Genomic DNA, 18207 nt, shown 5'->3' with positions numbered 1-18207 from the left:
TTCGACACGGTCTGCCACCGCACCCTTGTACAACGCCTCAGGGACGTCAGGATACAGGATAAGGCATTAGCTTGGATCATCTCATTCCTCGCCGGAAGCACACAGCGAGTCCGCCTCCCCCCTTTCAGATCAGAGGCCACCGAAGTCATATGCGGCGTTCCACAAGGATCATCGCTCAGCCCCACCCTCTTCAACATCTACATGTGCCCCCTCCCATCCATCGCACGCCAACACAACCTTAACATCATCTCCTACGCAGATGACACCCAGCTGATCCTCTCCCTCACGAAGGGATGAAAGACGTAGCCGAATGGATGAAGAATAGCCGCCTAAAACTGAACTCTGACAAGACGGAAGTCCTCATCCTAGGCACATCTCCCTCTGCCTGGGACGACTCATGGTGGCCCCCGGCACTAGGCAACGCACCAAAACCAACGGACCATGCTCGCAACTTGGGATTCATCCTAGACTCCTCCCTCTCGATGACCAGACAAATCAACGCCGTCTCCTCATCATGCTTCAACATCCTACGCATGCTCCAAAAGATCTTCCGATGGATCCCCACCGAAACAAGGAAGACAGTCAACCAAGCACTCGTCACCAGCCGTTTGGACTACGGAAATACCCTTTACGCCGGAACCACAGCCAACTTGCAGAAAAGACTTCAACGTATTCAGAACGCCTCCGCTAGACTCATCCTAGACATACCCCGCCACAACCATATATCCGGTCACCTGAGAGACCTGCACTGGCTCCCCGTCAACAAAAGAATCACGTTCCGTCTCCTCACCCACGCACACAAGGCACTCCACGACCTAGGTCCCAGATACCTCAACACTCGCCTGACCTTCTACACCCCCACCCGCCATCTTCGATCGTCCAACCAAGCCCTCACCACGATTCCACGCATCCGGAAAGCCACCATGGGAGGAAGATCCTTCTCCTACCTGGTGGCCAAGACCTGGAACTCCCTCCCCACCCACCTCCGTCTCACACAGAACCACCTCTCCTTGAGAAAGCAACTCAAAACCTGGCTGTTCGATCAGTAGTGAACTCATCTCCCGTAAGCGCCTTGAGACCCTCCGGGTGAGTAGCGCGCTATACAAATGTTTGACTTGACTTGACTTGACTATTCCTAAATCTATTCTTACCTACCCTTAGTTCCAAGATCTGTGCTCCTCTTCTGTCTTTTCTTTTGTGTTTTCTTTTCTTCCTATTTCTATTTTACACAGTGTGATACTAAACCTATAAAACAAGCTAGTTCCTTTTATTTATTTCTTAATGTATCTTATTGAGCCTTTTAATATATCTATCGAAGTATTATTCTCTACTTACTTCTCCTACTGTGTTTCTCTATTCTTATATTACTTCTTCTCTTTTTTCTCTCAACATTCACAGTGTTGGTTACATATAAGACAAGGTGTTCTCTTATGAAACTCTATATAATCTCTAATGCTATATCTACTCTTCTATTCTTTAGTATTTCTATACTTACTTCTTCTACTACACTGCTATCTTATATAAAGCTTCCTAAATGTATTCTTCTTATCAATGGTTCTATCTGTACAATACCCTATTGGCAATTCTAATGTTTGTCCTTCTTTTCTTCTCTTAGATCAATAACTGTTGTCCTTTCCTTCAATGACAGGTGAGTATCAATTACTAAAATCTTATTAGCTTTAATCGTGTTTTTAATTTAAATTCTTGTTGTAACTGGAGTCACTTAGCTCTGTTTTCTTTTGTGGGTTTTTCTTTCTCTTCTTCTCTTCTGACAAGAAAAATCTGCGTGCTGACTTTTCTCTTCAGTTTTCAGCGTTGCAGTCTCTCGCATAACCTGGTTGTGAGGAGGAGCGTCGACGTATGATTCAAACTCGCTCCCTCCTCGGTGCGCGGTCAAGAAATTAAACCGGGAACAGGAACTCTACTCCCGGCGGGCAGCAAAACGTGAAAACCGGACGAATACCCAGCGGATAATCCTAAATATATCTCTTCAGATTCGGAGCTCCAAGTACAAGGTGCGTTCCACTAAGGTTCTTCAGTGAAGTGCGCATTATTTTCAGGGCGCGCGCTCCACCTTGACTCTCTGCTCCTGTTGAGACATAATCTAGACCGCTGTCTTGATCTCAAAATCGGCGGCCATCTTGGAATTCCGATTTTGAGTCAGCATTGTCCAATTATTGACCCCTGGCCTTTTTTTACTTGTTGGGCGATGACTTGTACTTATCACAGCCAATAAGCGATCTGGAGGTCTGACATGCAGGCACCATACCATCATGTGACATGTAATGGAGATTGACTTCTGTATAGAAAAACAACCAGGACATTATCCACTCATTGTTTTTAAATATACCCTGGGCCACTGGGAATATTGTAATTATCAGTTAGAATCCCAGAGATACTTTTAAACCACACCACTTCAGCACATTCACAAAAATCAAATCAGCTCCACTGTAACCAGGTGTCGCAGCACCGCTGAGTAGCATTCACCTACTCAGCTGGGAACCCAATGAGGAAGGATGACACCAACTAGGTTGGTACGAGAGGGTTTTTTTACCAAACCCTTGTGGTGCCAGGCACAGCAGTGTTGCATAGTAATTTAGATTGGTCCGTCCGAGTACTTACTTAGGGACAAGGATGGCCCTGCCCATTGACGGTCCTAGCTCTCTTATTTGTTCTTCCTAAGATTGACTCCTGTAATATTAGATGCAACACAAATAATCCAAATTATCTGATACTGATACTTTGAGGTTTTTATGTTAGGAAAATATGTGCAGAAAACGTTGGCAACAGCTGAGTTGCAAAAAAACAGGGCATTGAGGTTTAGTGAGACTGTGTAAAGTGTAACTTACCAAACTCCACTCCACCAGGTATTCCTGTCAAGCCTTCCTTCAGGGTGTAGGATCCGCAAGATGGTCTCCTCACAAGCCATGAGTTGCAAGAGGGGCCTGGGAGAACCATCACCAATCCTTTGGGCCTCCAGGTGAAGTTAGGAGGCCAGGGAACGCACCCTCACCTGCAAGTCATTCCACCTCTTCCTAATTTCCTCCTGTGTGCACAGGTTGTTTGCGTCAACATTCACTCTGTCGACTATTCTGGCCAACATTTCCCATTTCTGAGATAGTATGTATTTTGGACTTTGGCTCCAAACAATTGTGGCTCTACTCTTATGATTTCATGCACCATGACTTTAATTCTCTCTCAGTAAAATGGGTATTTTTGGGCCCTGGCATTGTGCAAAAAAAATTGATGAAATCAAATTAATTAACTGCAAGGAAATAAATGAAAGAAGATAAAGAGACAAGATACAGGGAAAAGCAGAAAAATAAATGCACTTAACTGGCAAACGTCCTGATTGAAAATGCTGCGATGCAGTGTAATGGCAAAGGATCGTGGTCTGAAATGGAGTGTGTTTTACCGTGTGGTATGCAGGTGTTTCTATTTGGCCATTGTTAATCAGGTTGTGTTATACTAGCATCCATCCAATGGACATAGTGATCGTGCTTTGATGCGCCCGTACCACAATGGAATCCCTCCACCAGGGACTCACCGCTAGGAGACCACCAGCACAACTGTGAATTCTTAATATGCTCTTTGGGGACCCGCCGCCCCACTTGGAGTACTTTTCACCAGAATTGAAATACGCCGCATCAGCAGCAGTGAGCTTCGACAATGGCAGGAAACACGTTGTAAATGCAGATGGCGAGCCAGCTGCATGCATCTAAATACAGCGGGGGAAAGACCATCAACTTGGTAAAGTACTTGTGACCGCCACAGGGCCGGGACAGTGGTAAGACCCCAGGATCTAAATCAGGCCTTATGTTATGATAGAAATGAATGGCAGCTTTAGCAGCAGGCTTTAAAATATTAAATGTTTGTGTTAAAAATTATTGTAGAGGTTTAAAAACTCTGTAAATATATTAAAAGAAATTGTCAAATATTTATTAAATAGTACTATAAAAGTCTTATACTAAACTAATAGTGTTATTTAATGTATGTAAAAAATGTCTATATCATTACATAAAAGTTTATTATTTTTTCAAATAGAAAATGTATATTTTAAAAATGAATAAATAAAATAAAACAACCTGTAGCAATGTGAACTATGTGTGTATGTGTGACTGACATTACAAATTGTATTACATCTAACATGAACAAATAAATATGTGAAATATATTCTACAGCAAATGTATATGAAAAAGTGTTTTCCTTTGTTTAAAAAGGAAGTAGTATGTAGAAAAAATAAAAAAATGTGTGTGTTAAATATTTAAAAAATGTATAAATAAAATATATATATATAGAAGTGCATTATTTAAATAACAAAACACACACATTCCACATACTAACCAACACTACAAAAATACAATACCTCAGTACAGCCCTACTTTATTTAACATCTACATGGAACCCCTGGCACGCATCGCGGAGGATTTTGGAGTGGGCATTGTCAGCTACGCTGACGACACTCAGTTGATATTCAAACTAACTCCTGACAGCAAAGACTTAGCTAACAACTTTTCCAACTGTAGGTCAGCGATAGCGACTTGGATGAACAACAACTGCCTCCACTTAAACGGAGACAAAACAGAGGTACTAATAGTAGGCAAAGCTATATCTGCATGGTCCCAGGCTTGGTGGCCTAGTGAACTAGGAGAATTACCTATGCCAGTGGAGAAAGTGAAATATCTAGGCATCATGTTGGACGCCGACCTCTCAGGCAAAGCCCATGTGAATAAAGTGACAAGCAAATGCTTTAGCACTTTAAAAATTCTTCGCAAGGTACTACACCTCTTGCCAACTGAAGCGAGAAAAACCATGGTTCACGCTTTAATATCCCCTCACTTGGACTATAGAAATGTTCTCCTGTTAGGCCTAAATCAGAAGGGACTGCACCAACTACAATGTATACAGAATTCAGCAGCCCGACTGGTGCTCGGTCTCCCTCAGAAAACATCCACCAAAAATGCGCTTGCCAAACCTCACTGGCTCCCAATTAGAGAGAGAATTATATTTAAGACTCTCTGTTATGCTCATCGCATTGCCCATAATAAAGGCCCTAGCTATCTGAAAAACCTCATCACCATTCACCGCCCGATCAGGGATCTGAGATCATCAGGCATGATGCTATTCAAAATCCCTCGCATCACAAAAGCCAAAATGGGTGGAAAATCCTTCCGCTACCTGGCCACTAAGTCTTGGAATGCTCTACCAATTCACTTGCGGATGGAGCCTTCCGAAACGAGATTCAGAGCAAAACTGAAAACCCACCTTTTCCCTAAACATTAACTTCTGTCATCTCTCGACCCTATCCCTTGGACGAGTCTGCATTTGCAGTTAGCGTGGGGACACACAGTTTTGTGTAGCCAGGCGCTCAATAAATGCCTTATTATTATTATTATTATTATAACCTATGCATTTCTCCTATTCCTTTTCTACAATACATTAGCCATTAAAAAGCATATTACATTGTTAAGATATACTGAACTAAACCTTTTTTTAAACAAGTACATTAAAAGGATAATACATACTATTCCCACCTCAAACTAAACTACACTAGACAGACTTTAAAAATAAAGGGGCGGCATTTACTAGTCCAACTCCAATCTAACTCATTTTAGGGAACATTTTAGACATTGAAGGGACAATAATTACTATTCCAATACCAATATAAACTATTTTTGGGGCAGATGTTGGACACTGAAGGTGTGATATTTATTATTCCAACTCCAATCTAAACCATGGGGAAGTTGTTGGATGCTGAAGGGATCGCATTTACTGGTCCCAATCCAGTCAAAGGGGTAAAAACCATCCACCGACATATAAATCAGGCCTGAACTCAAAAGCAAACATTAACATTACAAAAACATTGAGAAACATGATATTTTTAACAACTATATCACACTGAAAAACAGTTTTCTTAACTGTGATATTCTGATCGCTGATCTTTTCCACATGGTGATATTCTTGTGACTGATGTTCTGGTATCACATCATTGATAGTTTGTCTAAACACGCTGAATTTGACAGATGACTTTTGTGAAAATTATTCTATCCTAGCGGGCACATTTATAAAAAAGTTCATGCAACATAAGGCAGCAAGCAAAGTTGCATACCTTCCTGCACAAAAACAACCTTTAGAGGCATATTCCTCTGTTTATGAATGCAGCACACATAAAAATTGAAGTAACAAGGAGAAATGAAAAATATTTCTCCTCGTTATTCATCAGTCATGTAGGTGCACCATTTTGACACAAAACCACATGTCGCTATGTGCTACCTTGAAGCCTTGGGGAATGTGTCAGGCACTAATTGGGTCAAAATTACTATTCTCTCTTCAATCTAAAACTTTTTGGGGAAGATGTCGGGCACTTTAGGGATCAGATTTACTGATCGTACTCCAATCTAAACAACTGTGGTGAATGTGTTGGACACTGCAAAAGTCAAAATTACTATTCCTACTCCACTCTAAACCATTTTGTGGAAGGTTAAAAATTAAATCAAATTAATTCCTTATTCTAAATTAACCTGTAGGAAAGGTTTAACCTATTAAAGACATCATAATTACTATTGCACCTCATAATAAAGAAGGTTTATATAATTATAAATTTTTTTAAATATTACATATACTATTAACATGAAAAAATTGCTCCACAGATGTCATACTTCACAAGAAATACACATGAAAAAAATAAAATAGAAAAAAAATAGAAATGTAAAATAATTCATAAATTAACAATTTAAATATTATTCTTTGTGAAAACATATATTTTTTTTAATTTGTAAAGAATATTTGATAAAAAAAAGAAATTATACACTTCTTAATGTATTAAAACATGCAATTAATAGTCAAAAATACAAAAAAGATATCTAATGTAACAAAATGTATAAACACCCAGAAACAATGCAAACTATACATACAAATATATGATGTAACTTAAATACAGAAAAGAAAAATACAATTGAAACATTTAATTTGTAAATATATATTATTTATACTTGAATAAAATAAATTTCATAAAATTATTTAAAAAAATTAAAACTTCAAAATATTTTTACAAATCTCCCCACCATTTCTCCTGTAAAGCCTGCATCTTGCTACTAGAAAATACAAATAACAAGTGTAACATTTCATAAGAAAGAATTAAATATGTAATACAATATTCTATAATAAAAGTAAACTGCAAAAATAATAAGCAATACAACACCAAAAAACATAGGTCTTAATTTAGATCTCGGCAAACGGGTTACTCCTTCACAAAGGTGCCATATATGTCGTCCGCTGAAATATAAATCCCATTATGGCCTATAGGATATATATTTCAACAGATGGGATATCTATCACCGTTCTGATGGGGTAAAAACCATCCACCGACATATAAATCAGGCCTGAACTCTAAAGCAAACATTAACATTACAAAAACATCGAGAAACATGATATTTTTAACAACTATATCACACTGAAAAACAGTTTTCTTAACTGTGATATTCTGATCGCTGATCTTTTCCACATGCTGATATGCTTGTGACTGATGTTCTGGTATCACATCATTGATAGTTTGTCTAAACACGCTGAATTCGACAGATGACTTTTGTGAAAATTATTCTATCCTAGTGGGCACATTTATAAAAAAGTTCATGGAACATAAGGCAGCAAGCAAAGTTGCATACCTTCCTGCACAAAAACAACCTTTGGAGGCATATTCCTCTGTTTATGAATGCAGCACACATAAAAATTGAAGTAACCAGGAGAAGTGAAAAATATTTCTCCTCGTTATTCATCAGTCTTGTAGGTGCACCATTTTGACACAAAACCGCATGTCGCTATGTGCTACCTTGAATTACTTTGTCTTTACTAAACCATTCAAAGCCAGCAGAGTAGCTTTGTGTGGCTTTGTTAATGGCAAAAATGATTTTGCTCTAAAAAAGTGACAGAACCCAGATGCAAAATTATAGTAAATCTGTTCCTAGATGTTATACAGGTGTTCCCCTATGCTTTTTATCATCTGTATAGTGACTTAAACCTGGTTCCAAGATGATTCCATTTTATTAAATACATATGATGCCTTTCAGATTGATTAAAGAGAGGTGGGTTAAAAAGCCAGATTGAGACCTTGGTAAAATACTGTGAAGACATTTATTTCCATACATGCTTTTAATGAATGAAAAAATATTTATTTTGGAATCCGGTTGAGATCCTACTATTACCAACCTGATAAAGAGAAGGTTTAAGTTATGAGATTGGTCATGTATAATGAAATCATACTTGGCTTTAAGCACTGATGGACTCATTATGATTAAGTAAAAGGTAGAGAGTGCCACCATTCCGTTTTGAAAGCTGAGTGAACATTTCTGGCAACTGTCTATTCATGAGGACGTTGACTGTGTTGCATGTGTACATCGATACTTAAATTAAGTGGGGACATTCATGAGGAAATTATAACTAAAAGAACGTAGGCGGGCTGAAGGGGACAATAGGTTGTGTTTGGTCTGGGCTGTCCTAACCATGCTTAGTATGTGAGAGCGTGGTTCGTATAATTTGAGAACTCTAGACTGGGTTAAGTTTCAGGCGAAAATGCTTCACAGTTTTCAAGTCTTTGCTGAAAACAATTTTCTTACAGAAGACAGTAAGAGTGGACATAAAATGTATGCTATCTAAATCATCTATGAGAAAATGTGTCGTTACTGGATAAAGATTAAGACCAAGCTATCTAGGAGGTGTTCCTCTACCTAAAATTAATTTTGAACAGGATTATTTTAAATTCAAGGGTAATCCTTCCCCTGATCCAAGATACAACACTGACATTAGGTAAAGTTAACCAACTCAACTAAAACTGTATTTTTTGTGTTTTTCCAACTGATCTTCAATTTTTCAATTGTCCAAACTCAGACACTCTTGCAATGCTTCATCATAATTATGCATAAAATACATTTGCACTTGAAGAACACACTTTTTGAAGAGCTTATATCTGTAACCATAACAGCAAACAATACCTCTTGTTAAAGAATTCTAGATATCATTCAATATTTCTTATTTCCAACATAATTGAGTCAATTTTAGGCCCTAATTGAGAGCGGGCTGAAGATGTCCAACCTTTGTCCAACCCCTGTTGGGGCAGGTTTTGGGATTCTGAGTTTTGAGTACTTTGCTGCACCTGGTAATTATCAGGTCTCATCAAAGTTGCACCCTTCTTTAACAAAGGAATTTAATAGAGGGAAACAAATACAGTATTTACAGCTATGTGAATTTTGGTGCAGTAAACACTAAAATCTGCATGTTATTCCCCCAAAACATAGAATAGGTGTAATGATTTGCTCCTGATAGATTCTGAACCCTGGAGAAACAGATTTTATCTGGTCCTATAAATAGCACCAGCCCTTTTGGGGCACTCGTAATCATGGTCAAAGGCATTCTTGTTACACCCCTATTATTGCATATGATTCTTTCTTCATTCATAAAAAGGTAATTAATGTACTTTGCAATTCATTATTTACTCTCTACATAAACGCTGGCTAATCCAACTTTGGAACAGGCTTGTATTTTGCTGAAAGAATGTTGTTGCAGGACACTTGGTTCTTTGCAATATCTAATCTATTTTACATTTGATTGTGCATAATTGATGTAAGAACAGTTGTACTTAATATTAGAGGCTTATTTATTTTTGATACACATCAATAATGAACCGTATAATTATATGATAACAGAGCTGATAAATGTTATAGATCAATTTAAGAGCAAAGTGTTCCTAAATTTGTTTAATAATTTTATATGATGCATAGTAATATTTTCGAGGTTATATTTAATTTGGTGAATGCATCTGGTGTTTATCTGGCTTGTAAAAATAAAGAAGGAAAATATAAATAAATAATGGATTTCTATGATACAATCAATGATAAAGATTGAGAAGTAAATCAATTATACTGAAACATAAAAATGCCAATGACTATGGAGAGTCTATTACTTGATGCATCTTAAAGTTCCAGCATGTATAATATCCTATTTATAAACTGCATTTAATAGCAATTCAATAGATCACAATTCGTCAGACAACTAATGATGAAAAATTATATCTTTTTTTTCAGCCTTACGTAGAAGCAGAACACAGGAGAGTTTATAACCATCTAGTGTGTGCCACAGCAAAGAATCACGCCTTCAACATGGTAAGAAGATACAAACATTTACTTTAACTAACTGAGAGACATCTGTGACAGCACCTCACTGGAAAATAGCAGCAGCTTGGACTGTCAGCACTAGCAAAGTTCATATTTTCCCAAATCACAGAACAGAACAATTGGCAACTCACAAAAATAAAGTAGTCCACTTTAACACCGCTAACCAGTGCTAATGTGCTTGTGCTCTCTCATTTAAACATGGTAAAATTGGATCACACCCAATTGGCACATTTAATTTACTTGTACAATCCCTGGTAAAGTGGTACTACATGTACCCAAGGCCTGTATATTAAATGTTACTAGAAGGCCCACAGTACTGATTATACCATCTTCTTAAGTAGTCTTTTAAACTTGTCTCAGGCTTGCCATTGCAGCATGTATGGCAGTTCTAAACTAACATTTTGACCTGGCAAAATAAATCTTTTGCCAGGTCTAAACTTACCTTTTAAATTTTTTTTAATATATATACGTCACCACTTGGACAGGGCCTGAACAGCCCAGAGGGCAGGGTGCACTGTATTTCCTGACTACTGCAAAGCCTAACTCTCTTAGGATAACATTGGGTTAAATTATTGCATGTAACAAGTGATAAATTTCACTTGGCAGCAGGTAGGAAGGTCATGTTTGGTGTCTAAGAAATTGTACTTAAAAATCTTCTTTAATGGTAAAGTTGGATTTTAAGTTACATTTTTGAAAATGCCACTTTTAGAAAGTTATCATTTTTCTGCCTTAACTATTTGGTGCTTTCAGCATGTTCCTAGGTCACATGACTGGGCGTAGTTGGCAGTTTCACTTTGTGTTTTCCTCCCAGACAGCCACACAATAGATAGAAGGATTAGGTGTGCCTGGCTGGACCAGCAGCTAGCAGCATGGGGGCGGGGATACTGGGCACAGACCCATTTCAGCTGAATAGTATGTGCTCTGCCTTCTCACAAAGGATTTGGCACCACTGTATTGTTCAAGCAGCCAGTTTGGAGCCATTACAGGGGAGACAAGGAACTTCGAGAACTTCTAAGAGAATGCTCCAGAAACTTCAAAGCTTGCATCAAGAATAAATATTGAACCTGCAGACCCAGCTCTTCAGCATATTCCGCGACATGTGGATGCTACAGAAGGTGTATTGCTGTGCTGCTTTGCTGCCAGATGGACCACCACTCTGCTGCTCTGTTACTCTGCAGCCTGCTGCCCCGCTTGCTAAGAAGAAAGACAGGACCTGCACTCTTCATCCCACTATGCAGTGTCTGCAAGTGTCAGCTGACTGACTTCTGGTTTGAGCTACAGGGACATAATAATTCCAGAGGTTCCCAGCAACTGCTCAGCTGACCTGCTGTCTGTACCTGCTGCTTGGACCTGCCTGAGCCCTACTGGCCTCTCCTGGAGTGAGTTTGTGAACTCTAATAGGTGCCCGCAGTTTTTGGACCCTTGATGTGGCATCAATTGAGCTCTTCTCCAAAGATAAGGAGAAATCCTGATGATTTGGTATCTTTGCAAACTGCCATTTTGTGCCAAGATCTTGCTGTCCGACCCACCTACCAACACGAAGTTCGGGTGAAACGAACTCTTCATACCACAGTAATTGCCAACTGCGTCCGGCAGTGTGAGATCTGAACTTGGTGCTACTGCATCCACAGCTCACTGTGACTGCCAACTCCAAGTTCCAGCAACGGCTGTCCATGACGCCTGACAGGATCTTCACTCTACATTGACGACCATCTGCCTTGCCTGGACTGCTTTTCGTGATACATCAGTGACCATCCACGATGCTCTCCTTACTCCTCACTGCCCTTTTGACTGTGAAATATTTGCACTGGACTTTGAAGGTAACGCTTTCAGGAAGACTAATATGACACCTGTATCTGGCCCGCACTCCATTGTGATTGGACTGAACTTGTGACTTTATCCTGGTCTTGCACAACCAGATAATCTCGAGTAGTGATTTGCGATTTGTGCTTTTGTAGGTGCTTTACTTAACTGAACTATTTAAAACTGCATATCTCTGGTTCTACTGATTTTATTTGTGTTGTTTTGGTGTTGATTAATTTATTACATTTTACTTTATTTTTCTAAATTAGTGTGGAATATTTTCTGTTGTGTTTTCACTTCATTACTATTTGAATTGCTGCATAAATACTTTACACATTTTTCTAAGTATAGCCTGACTGCTTTTGTGCCATGCTACCAGAGGGTTAACCACAGTTAATTTTAGGTTTGATCGGGACTCCTCCCTGAGAGAAATTGTGGGTGCTGCTTGAGCAGGTTTTCACCCCCATCTCAATCAGTAACCCAACTTCCAACATCCAGTTTCTGTTTTTTCTTTTTCATTTTGAAAATTGATTTGCTATTGCGTGCTTTTTGTTTCATTGTTCCTGAAGGGGATGTGGTCCTGCTGTGGTACCACAGCTAGGTATGTTGGTTCATCATTATTCCTGATGAATACATTCATGTGACCAATTGTGCAGGTGGGACATTTTACTAATTTGTTGAACCTCAATTGATCACTTGGCTATTAGGTTGAGAATCTTCCATTGAAAGAATTGTCTTGTAGATAAAAGATTAGACTGTTAATTTCCAGTATGAAGAAGGTTATATATTCTGGCTTGGGGTACATACCTGCTGCAAGGAACACCTTGACCGCGGCACAAATTCCGCCACGCTGCTGGTGATTTATTGAGTGGGAGGGGTTCGGACGGCACCCAGCCATCCTCCGCACATGCCCACTGTGACTTCGGACGGCCGGGGGGCATCCGATGCATGAAAGGGGTAAATAGATTGCCCACTTGTTGGTATGCAAATCAATGCAGTGAAGGATATGTCCTTTGCCCCTGCCCAAGTCACTTTTTCAGTAATAATTCCTTTACGCTATTTACTTTTCAGAATCCCAGTTGATAGATGACTATTAAACAGTTTGAGCTTCTCAATTATTATGGTGACTGCACTCTTTATGTTTTTTATTTTTTTATTTAGAGCCAATCATAACCCTAGAATCAGTAATACACACTTATAATCAATATACAGCAGACATAAACATTAAGCCATACAATGTAGGACGAAATTAGAATACCATAATTACATCACTTGAACCTTTGCATATGTATGGTAAAGTACCTCATACTTTACATTGCTAATTACATACAATGTAATGTTACATATTTACGACAAAGTGTCCCTGGAGACAACTTTATTAAACAGGGTGAGGTAACAGGGTAACAGGTATCAAAATATATCTGTTCATAGAGGCTGTTGTACCGGGTGAACTGTCAGACTTCAGGTTGGCATAGTGCCCTGATGAGATTGTATCTGTATAATATTATTTTATTTTGTCTCACCCTGTACAGAGTAAACAGCAGTAGTGCTCTTCATGTTCATGTACAGTGTATGCTTTCATAGAAACATGTCCTAGTAAGGCCTAGTCCCAAGCCATCAGTTCGGTATCACCACACCTCAAACAATTGTGTGTATCAAGTTTATAATAATAAAGTTGTCTCCAGGGACACTGTCATAATTATGTAATATTACATTGTATGTACATAGCAATGTAAAGTATAAGGTACTTTGCCATAAATATGCAGAGGTTCAAGTGATGTAATTACTTAAGTACGTCTCTGAAGAAATAAGAGTGATAAAATGTTTATATACAGACTTTGACCATTCCAATATGGATGTCACACTTGCATCTGTCTCAATTATACAAATTACAGTGTTATACACAAATGCTTATAACTGTACTAAAAAATGTATTCAGACATGTACAACAATCAGTGAATGTAACTGATGAAGGCGCACATACAGCAAGAATTTTACTTTTTCTTTATGTATCTTGCCACTCCAACATGGATGCCCGGGTACTTGTATCACGAGTCCCTTTTTGCTTTCTGTAAAAGACTATGTAGTACTGACTGTCCCACAGTTTCAGTGTGTGAGCAAGCCTGCGTGGTCAGGTGAAAAACGTTACTGAAAAATAAACCAACTTATGGTATTACAATCCCCTCTGTGATCGCTTCATTGATGACCGACATGCTCCGCCGGCACCAAGCGATCCAACTGCCTCAGGCGAGGTGAGACAGCAGGAGCGCACAGATTAAGTAAATATATCTATCTATATATATATATATATATATATATATATTTTATTTGTTAATGTTATATAATTAAAAAATTATAAAATACATTAACCTCATCAGAGCTTTGAACGTTCAGCACCCAGTGCTGAACGTTTGAAGAACAAATGCTGGCCCGACGGCCAACGGTCGTGCGCAGCACTGGCGAGGTAGTGCTTGTGACGACCGTTGGCCGTCGGCAGCAGTTAAGGGGTTAAAAGTAATAGTTGTATTCATTGTTTTAAAGTAAATATATATTATTATGTATGCGTGTTTAACTGTTTTAAATCAACTTTATTTGTTAAAATGTATATTAAATCTAATTTGTTTTTTAAATTCATTTTATTATTTAATATATTTAATAATTATTATTTTATAGATATAAAAATCGATATTTTGTACATCTCACAGACACTGAAAATCAGAGGCTGTATTCACTGATTTAGCAAGAGAGGACCTTAACTACGGCTCAATAGATAAAGCAAATAAAAGCAGTAGAGCGGGCAACCCTGTGCTCTAGCTCCACTATTTGCTGCTGCAGCTGATTAGCACCTTTGAGCATAGTCTTGTTTTTTCTCAGAACTAATTGCATCCCATACAACCTGCAGAGGGGCAGTTCCAATATTGGACTTATAAACTGCTTTAATCTTCTAGACATATGGGTTCGATAAACTAAATCAGAGCGAGTATGACGTGGGAAAGTATATTGAAGGCTTTCCCTTCTACAAGTATCTATCTGAAGTGTAAGAAATATTGGGTTATGTTCTGAAGGCCAACCTTCAATTCAGCACCTTGCACCAACTATAGCCATGCAAAACTCAAATCTATTCTTGAATATTGCTTATGAGGGGAAGAGTAGAAGGTATACCCTGGCTTAACAAGGTATAATGCCCTCCACACATCAATCACACCTTGCAAATGGAAAAGTCCTAAGATAGACACCCTTGTTTTGATCATGTGGGGGTGAGCAGCTTCATTAGTAGAATCCAAACCCATAATCCATTACACAGTGTCATATAGATATACCATTTGACCTCAAATTATACTTTGTTTTCTCTTGTAACTGCGCACTTGTCACCTTTTCCTCTTGTGCACCTTTTACTACCTCATGTATTTTTGGTTGCTCACAATTTTTACTACCTCATGTATTTTGTTTGCTCACAATTGTCACTATTACCTTTACTACCTCATGTATGTTTGGTTGCTCACAATTTTTACTACCTCATGTATTTTGTTTGCTCATAAATGTCACTATTACCTTATGTAACGTAACGTATGCTTTTGTAATCTGTTCTTTTGTAATGTTTCTCATGATGTTTCATTTCTGTTCCTTTTGTGAAGCGCTCTGACACCTTCGGGTAAAGTCTGCGCTATATACAAATGCATAAATAAATAAATAAATAAATACAATTTCTACTGCTTCTGCACACAACACATATCTGTTGCTTTGGCTTTGAGCCTAGTAGGGTGTTTTGATTTACGCAAGAATAATTTGTTGTTACTCTGATATCAGCCTTGCTTGGTGAGCTGTGTCTGTACAGTGAGTGCTGAAACCTTCAAGGATATCTCAACACAGTGGTTGTTGTGAGGTCTGATCTTCGCACGTTCCTAGACATAACATACATGCAGCTGCGGCTAAATTCTGGCTTTAGGCGTGTTTTATATTGCTTTGCACAAGAGCATAGAAACACACTTGATGGTTCTTCGCATGCAGAGAACTGGTGGAAGATGATGTGATCCCTTACCACTAGGATCTTGAGGTATGGCGACTCCCTGCTAACAACCCAAAGAGACCTGCTTAAATATAATATAATATACTAGCTAGGGAGGGTGAGAATTAGGTGTTACTAAACCCTATTCGTTTTAGCATTTTACCATTCTTTCACCTTTTAAATTCTATGGACTAGTGACTATGCTGATTACTTTGTTTCTCATAATATGTTTGCTTGTATTAGCTACGATAATGTGTTTGAGAACACTGCATTAGTGAAAAAACATTTCAAATATGCACGCGTCCTCATTTACTCCTTGTTCTGGATTAAAATGATTGTATAACGAAAGAGTGTTCATGTGTTCCACGTTACCTGAGGTGTACTAAGTCCATGTTCTGGTTTGTCTAATCATTGGGAGTTTGTGATAACCAATGAGACACTGTAGCTAGTTTGGTAGGGGATTTTGGGTACTAAGGTAAGTTTTGGCACACCCTAATTCACTGAGGTTCCAAGTCTCTATGCACAGTTCTGTATGAGAACGGAATCCCTGCGACATGGCGCCCAACGTTGGTGGCCGTATAACATGGCACTTGAGTAGTACAATGTTCAGTCCTTAACACCTTCACTATTGTTACCGGTTAACGGTGGTGTCGGACAAACCTACCTATATTTACATAGGTTTTTTTCAAGCTTGAATCTTTTGAAACGGTTTCTTTGAATTACTACCCAGTTGTGCTACAAAGTTTGAGTTGCACCTTTTCCTTTTTGTGTCACTATGGGTGCGGTGAATATTCCGCAACATAGTCGCATTGCGGTGCGCAATAATTTGCAGACTTATAATGTTCCCATGGATGGCATGGCCGTGATAATGGTGGTGAGTGCAGAGGTGGCTTACCCGTACGAAATTCTTTACTCGTGGGTGAACTTCCCAGCTATGAACGCAAATACTAATGTGTTCGACACGTACACTCCCACGTCTGTGCCACAGGAATATGCACTATATAGAGCACAGGAAATTCCTATAGATACTTGGCAGCATCGCGTTTGGTTTATGGCACCCTACCCCATTCTTTGGCAGCTCCGAGGTTAGGTCCTTTGTCCATTCCAGGCGCAAATTGGCCTGTTTTGGCTGGATTTACTCCTCATCCTCAACACGAGGCATGTACCGTGGTTGAGTTAAGACGACTGCATGTACTCGCAATTAGCGTGATTAGGTCGTTAGTGCAATACATTACCTGTAATGTCCCAGGCGGGGCCCCACATGGTGCGGCGCTTCCTGCCGGACAGGGCGGTATGAAACTCAGTCCTGTTATGGTCAACGCTGTGATGGGCAAGCACCCCCAAGAAAAGGATGATTTTCATTTCTGGCTTGCCGAGAAGTTTGACCAGCTGGAAGCGGTATTTCCTAACAAGACTCCTGGTGAAAATCACAGGATTCTGACAATTAGCTTTACAAAACACTTGACCCCTGAAATTGGTAACTGTGAGACCTGGGGTAAAACATTTGCAGCGGTCTATACAAGGTGTTACTGCACTCCGTCTATGACTGTCCTGCCAACGGTCCTTAAACGTGTTCAGGATGAGCACGGACCTGAGGCTGCTGTTGAATTGGGTATGCACCTCTGTGGCTCCTTTGAGGTGGTTTCCGATCTCATACTTGCTAATGTCAAGGGGGATGCAGTGATCTTTCAGGTTGCCAATGCTTTCCAGGCAATTCCTGATGCTGAAAAACCCAGACAATTGGCGAGGATTATTGTGGCGGCTTATAAAACCGTGGGCCACAATAGTAGGGGTCTCAAGCCTTTTTCTACTAAAGAGAAAAAACAACCCCAAGGGCAGAAGTCAGAAACTGACGAATAGCCCAAGACCAAAAAACAAAATTGGCCGAAAAAACAAAAACAGGGAAAACAACAAAACAAAAACAGAAACATGAGTCTCGTCCTGCGTCTCCATTGCCTGTGCCCACAGAACGTGTTCATGACTTGCGCGATCGCGCGATGATAAAATCACCTGATCGCTTTCAGGTTTCTGATCAACGCTCTCCTTGTTCTTTTCAGGAGTCATCTGCCTTTTTGACTGGTGGTGGAGGAGGCTGCAGGGGTCGGAGTGGCCAGCTGGGATGCGACCAGCCCCGCCCGAAAGACGGTAAAGGCAAGCAGGACGATTCTACACCGAAGAGACCCCAGTTTCAGAAAAAGAAAGTCGCCGCTTTAACAGCGAGATATGCCACAG

The 18207-nt window shown here is 39.5% G+C and overlaps 1 long non-coding RNA gene across 1 annotated transcript in view; it reads left to right on the top strand.

The window, feature by feature from the left end:
* The window catches only part of LOC147709330 (uncharacterized), a 773804-nt gene that overhangs the window by 143225 nt on the left and 612372 nt on the right, over positions 1-18207 (top strand). Inside the window, exon 3 of the long non-coding RNA XR_015296545.1 lies at positions 10077-10154. This is a non-coding gene — a long non-coding RNA (uncharacterized LOC147709330). The remainder of the gene's footprint in view (positions 1-10076; positions 10155-18207) is intronic.

The sequence above is a fragment of the Lissotriton vulgaris genome, chromosome 6 (assembly GCF_964263255.1).
Source record: "Lissotriton vulgaris chromosome 6, aLisVul1.2, whole genome shotgun sequence".
In the NCBI taxonomy this organism is placed as follows: domain Eukaryota; kingdom Metazoa; phylum Chordata; class Amphibia; order Caudata; family Salamandridae; genus Lissotriton; species Lissotriton vulgaris.
This window is presented reverse-complemented; position numbering and strand designations above follow the sequence as displayed.